General features: G+C 40.3%; 1 pseudogene; it reads right to left on the bottom strand.

The window, feature by feature from the left end:
- Nucleotides 1-3672: 3672 nt before the first annotated feature.
- LOC102876126 lies at nt 3673-4275 on the bottom strand (annotated as a pseudogene).
- Between the last annotated feature and the right edge of the window lie 1869 nt (nt 4276-6144).

Here is a 6144-nt window from a genome sequence, read left to right as displayed (position 1 = left end):
TGCTTGCTGTCCTGTGAAACTTTGCTACTGCTACTTGGGTGAAATGAGATCTCCTTGTTGTTTTTGTTTTCACTTATCTGATTTCCAGTGATTTTAAGCATTTCTTCATGTATCATATGACCAACTGAATGTCTTCCTTCGAGAAAAGCATTTTCATGTATTTTCCTCATTCTTTCATTGGGTTATTGGTATTTTTCTAGAGAAGGTCCTGTGGTATTTTATAAACTTTTGCTATGAGACTCCCATCTGAGATGCCGTTGTCAATTTTTTTTTCTCTGTGTAGGTTGCCTATTCACCTTATTGGAAAAAGCTTTTGATGCACACAAGGGCTTAATTTTTAGAAGGTCTCATTCATTGATTTTATCCTTTCCTGGCTGTGCATTTCTGACTCTATTTGCAAGGTTATTTATGCAGGAAGCTAGGGCTTTTAAATTTGATCCTCAATTTGTCTCTTTTGATCCTTATGGTGTTGGGCTTTACCCTTAGGTCTTTGATCCTTCATGACTTAATTTTTGTGTATGGTGTGAGATTGTATTCTGTTTGTGTTTTCTGTAACTAGTTGTACAGTTTTGTTGAAGAGGTTGACGTTCCCCTATTTAATACACTTTGAATTTTTATCAAATACCAATTGACAATAGGTAGCACACTCATTGTTAAGCCTAAATATTAAAAGAGTTTTTTTCTTTTTTTCATGTGGTGTATGAAGGAGATCCCATAGACCTCAATCATAATGAATATCTATTAATTCCATTTTTTGGCCCTTAAAAATAAACTAAAAATTTTATCAATTAAGATGCTACCTTGGAAAACATAATTATTGTTGAAGTAAAGTTGAAGCAAAATTGTATCTTTGATTCAAACATATTTATTCTATTTTTTAATCTAATTTTTGTAAGGATCTTAGCTTTTCTTTATCGTTTCTTCTGTTTGAACTAATTTTTGTTGTTTTAAAAGTTACTCTACAGTTAATTCATTAAAATTATAGTCACCAATAAACAAATTTGAGAAGAAATAATTTGAGGAACAGTTTGTTTGTATCGAGGAGCAGTTTGTTTGTACCCTATGTAAATACTCTTCAATAAAGATTTTAAGTTCTTCTGTAAATCTATAAGACTTCTTGCATAAGTTCTGAAATACTTTAATATTACTATGTAATTTTGTGTGAATCCAATGGAAAAAAAATACTAGGATCATTGAAACTTTAAAAGATATTTTGGGAGTGGGATTTATATGCTTAGAAGGTTCTTGGGGTTAGGGAGAGGGAAGAAGTTGACAAAGATAATTATTAGACTAATAAGAAAGTAAAGGGAGATAGAGAAAAACTGACATTGGAAGCAGTTGCTGGGTTAAAAAGAATTTAAAATTCAAAATTATACCTTCATCATGTCTTTTAGACTCTCCGAGCTACCAATTAAAATAGTCATCCCATTAGCATTTTTAATTCAAGAGTCTGTCTTTTCTGATTTGTTGTTGTTGTTGTTATGTGCCATGGAGTCGTTTTCGACTCATAGCGACCCTATGCACAACAGCCCTAAATCCTGCTCTATCCTGCGCCAACCGCACTGCCTCTGACACACCCATCCCAATTACCCCAGTCACCGAATCAATCCATCTCATAGAAGGTCTTCCCCTCCTGCACCGTCCCTCCACCCTCTCAAGCATGATGTCCCTCTCCAAGGACCCGTTCCTCCTGGCAACATGTCCAAAGTATGTCAGACCAAGCCCCAGAATCCTTGCCTCCAAGGAGTAGCTTGGTTTAATCCTCTCCAAGATGAATCTGTTTGTTTTCCTGGCAGTCCATGGTACATTCAGTACTCTTCTCCAGCACCACAGCTCAAAAGCGTCCACTCTCCTTCTGTCCTACCTAGTCATTGTCCAACTCTCTGATGCATAACAAGTGATTGCAAATATCATGGCCTGTATCAGGCGCACCTTAGTCTCCAGAGAGACACCGTTGCTCCTGAGTACTTTAGAGAGGTCCCTAACATCAGTGTGCAGAAAATCTAGCCTGAATAACTCATAAAATAGTATGCATTTTTCCATACTGTAGTTGGTCGAGGGCAGCAATTTGCACAAAACTTGAAACCTTTAATAGCACCAGGAGAGGAAGTAAAGCTTGCAGGAAGAAAATGAAACCAGATTCTTCATTAAGTCTCAAAAGGCTCCCATGCAAAGGATAGCAGAGCTTGAATTTTGAGAGGTTGGTTACCTGCCTTGAAAGCAGGAGTGGCATTCACTTCCTAAACAACATGCCTCTGGAAACTCTATGAAATTTGAGAAGCGATGATAGTTATGGAAAGGCTTCAGGTATTTTGTTTACAGGGTCTCTATGAGTCGTGCTTAACTCGACAGCAATCAACAACAGCAGTTACCTCCTTAGATTTTCACAAAAACATAGAGCCCAAACAGCCTGGTTGGTACAAAAAGCCCAAATCCTCACTTCTTGGGTATAAGACCTTGTTGTCATTGTCAACAGCTATCAGGTCAACTATGACTCATAGCAACCCTATGAACCACAACAGACCAAAATCCTACCCTATCCTGCACCATCCTCACAATTTTCTGGTCACCGTGTCAGCCTCTCTCATTGAGGGACTTCCTTCCTCTTGCTTTGGTCTTCTGTCTTTCTCAGCATTTTGTCCAGTTGGTTTTTCCTGACAACATGCCCAAAATATGTGAGGTGAAGTCTCCCATCCATAAGAAGCAGCCAGAATGTGCTTCCTTCAAGATAAATTTGTTTGTTCTTTTGGAAGTCAATGAGACATTAAGTACTTTTTACCAACATCACAATTCAAGGACAACAAGTTTTTCTTTAGTTTTCCTTCTTCATTTTTCAACTCTCACATGAATATGAAGCAACTGAAAATATGACTTGAATCAGGTGCACTTTGTTGTTGTTGTTATGTGCCATAGAGTCAGTCACCTGTGACTCATTTACAACCCTACGTACAACAGCCCGAAAACCTGCTCTATCCCTTGCCAAGCTCATTGTCTCTGACACACCTATCCCCATTACCCCAGTCACTAAGTCAATCCATCTCATAGAGGGTCTTCCTCTCTTGTGCTGTCCCTCCACCCTCCCAAACATGATTTCCCTCTCCAAGGACTGGTTCCTCCTTGCAACATGTCCAAAATATGTCAGATGAAGCTTCAGAATCATTGCCTCCAAGGAGCAGCCTGGCTTCACTCTCTCCAAGACGAACTTGTTCGTTCCCTTAGCAATCCATGGTATATTCAGTACTCTTCTCTAGCACCACAGCTCAAAGGCATCAACACTCCTTCTATCATGTGCACCTTAGTCTTTTAAATTATATTTTAGCTTTTTAGAACTTTTAAAAAAAAAATTGTACCAGAATGCCATGGGATAATTTTATTTTGTAATGCTAGCAAAACTGTTCAAAATGTTAGAAAAAAAATTATATGTCAGTTATGGCAGAAAAAAATCTTCAAATGTATTTTTAAACAGATGTGATTCTAATTCAATAGCATATTACAATAAACAGACATTTACAGTATCCAAACAAATGCTCTATTCTGTGGTTAATCAAGTCCCACTGATCACAAATAACAAAGCACCCAGCCACCTTTCCCCTTCCCTTTTATTTTTAACTTGGGAACCGGGCAAACTATTCCTCAGGGTACCTTTGACTCTGCTTTCTACCCTAGATTTCTCTATGGTGCGGAATAATCCCTCACCCCTGAATTGAGGATAGCCATCACCTCTGCATCGTCATCTGAATACCAATTGTAATTCCACAGGCCAGTCTTTGGAGCATCGGTTATGCATCCTTGCCAAAAATGCATCACTTTCAGCTTGCTGAATTTCACAAGTGCTCGAGGGACCCAGAAAAACTCATTCTCCATGAGACTTCTGGGGAGCACTGGCTGATAAATCAAGTATCCTCAGCACATGAACACTTCGATGATGATCTTCCTCGGATCTCCAATATGCTGCCTGCCAGGCTGCGTCTCCAACTTCTCCAGCACTTTCCACACCAAGACCTCATTGGCACTGTTACCCACAATGAAGATGAGAGCCAATGTGGACATCAAGAGACTTTTCTTGGTGTCCTGAAAAGTGCTCAGTGGTACCAAGGTCTTCTGTGCATGTGCAGTGCAGGACGCTTCTTCAGGGGTCATAGGGGCCACCTCCAAGGTGCCTGGCTCTTCTTCACAGCTGCCCTTGAGTGCAAGAGGCCACTGAGACTGCTGTTGGGGCATCTGAGGCGTCTGGGCCCTGGATTTTGAAATCGTAGCGATTCTCTTCCATAGCATTTGCGTTACAGCAGTGCCAACTCTTTCATTCCTTGGTCTGTGTCCTGCTGCGCACACATAACATCTTAGGGAAGATGCCTGTAGCCCTTCAGGATGAAACTATCTCTGCCTCAAGAAGGGGCTGCAGCTGAAGGCAGCTGAAGCCAACAGTCTTCGTAGCAAAGAACTACGCATTTTCAGCACCAAAGCCTTCCCACACGAGCTGACTTGCTCATGCAGCTGCTAGTGGTAATTGCACGTGAGAATACTCCACTCTTTGGCACTGTAAAGCAGTCCTTCAAAGTAGCTTTCTCCAATGCAGCACATCTTCTGATTTTTTGTGTGTGTGAGTGTGCTGACACAATGAGTACTGACTGTGGGTCCCAGAAAATGGAACCCTTGAAAACATCAATATTTTTCTCCATCTCTCATGATGTTGCTGCAGCTATGGAGATTTGTGTTTTCTTGTTGTTGAGATGTAATTCATATTGAAGGGTGTTGTGAATCAATTTGCCTCCCACCAAATGTGTGTTGTATGTCCTAACTCTGGTTGCTGGAAGCTATGCCTCCAGTATGTTGAGTACTAGCAGGGTCACCCATGGTAGATGGGTTCAGTGGAAGCTAGCCTAAGAAGCAGGACTGGACAGCTACTTCTGAGATAACAGGCCTCTGGAGAGTCTACTAATAATGCAGACACATTGGGATAGCGTCAAAAGATGAGCCGCTCACATTGGAGGGGACTCAAGGATGAAGTGGAATATTCACTGAAGGCAGTACCTTCAGTGGTTGATGTGACAAGACTCAAGATGAGAGGAAACTGCTGCAAAGCCACCAATCCTGTGTCAGCTTGCTGTTTTGTGGGGGCTTGCAGATTTCTGTGATGCTGAAAGGGATGCCGTTGGTATTTACAAATCTCAGTAGCTTAAAACAACGGTTACCTTCTCACTAACACAAAGCCTCCTGCTAACCAGAATGCTGGCTGAAATGCAAGTCAAACACATACATTCTAGATTACAAGGTCTTGCAAAATCTAATGGCACAATTAAAACTTTAAAACACAAATAAATTAAAATATTAGTAAAATATACACATAAGGTAAAACTGCTGAAAATATAATTTAAGACAATGCTTTGAGAATATGGGAACAGCCCAAGTGTCCAACCGCAATCAAATGGATTGAGAAATTGTGGTACATTCACATGATAGAATACCATGCAGCACTAAGGAAGAATAATTTCTAAAAATATCACAGAACTTGAGAGAGACTAGAGATCATTATGTTGAGTGAACCAACTCAATCTCTTAAGGACGAATACTGCGTAAGATCATTAATGTAAAAAATAGAAGGATGACTAGCAAGATATTTCTGGGGATTCAAGGGCAGAAGGGGTGGGAACCGAGGGGTGAGAATGGGCAGGGGAAAATCACAGGGTTGTACAATTTGGTGGTTGGAGAGAGGGGATAAAGGAAATGGGAAAAATACGGCGGGGACCTGAAAAGACAGGGTAATGGTGGGCATAGTTAAATGTTGATTAATTTTATAACACACAATGTCTGGAAATGATTGTATGAAACACAATGTGAATGAAGGAAGATGTGAAACACAAGCTATATGAATTTTATGTGCAAGTCAATTTTTAAAAGGGAGGGGGAAAGATACTGCCGTACTGCTCCTTGTCATCAAGTAGGAATAAATCACAAGTGATCCTCCAGTGGGTTTTCAGAGGCTGTTAATCACATGAGAGGAGACTTTCCATCTTTCTCCCACAGAGAAACTGGTGGATTTAAATGACCTGTCTTTGAATTGGCAGTACAAGCTTTTCCTACTAGGCCACACGAGCTAGTTACCTTAAAAACAACACTCTAGTTTGGCAGGGATCTGGAAAGACA

The sequence above is a fragment of the Elephantulus edwardii genome, unplaced genomic scaffold, assembly GCF_000299155.1.
Source record: "Elephantulus edwardii isolate Elephantulus edwardi_28Jun2011 unplaced genomic scaffold, EleEdw1.0 scaffold00016, whole genome shotgun sequence".
NCBI lineage: Eukaryota > Metazoa > Chordata > Mammalia > Macroscelidea > Macroscelididae > Elephantulus > Elephantulus edwardii.
This window is presented reverse-complemented; position numbering and strand designations above follow the sequence as displayed.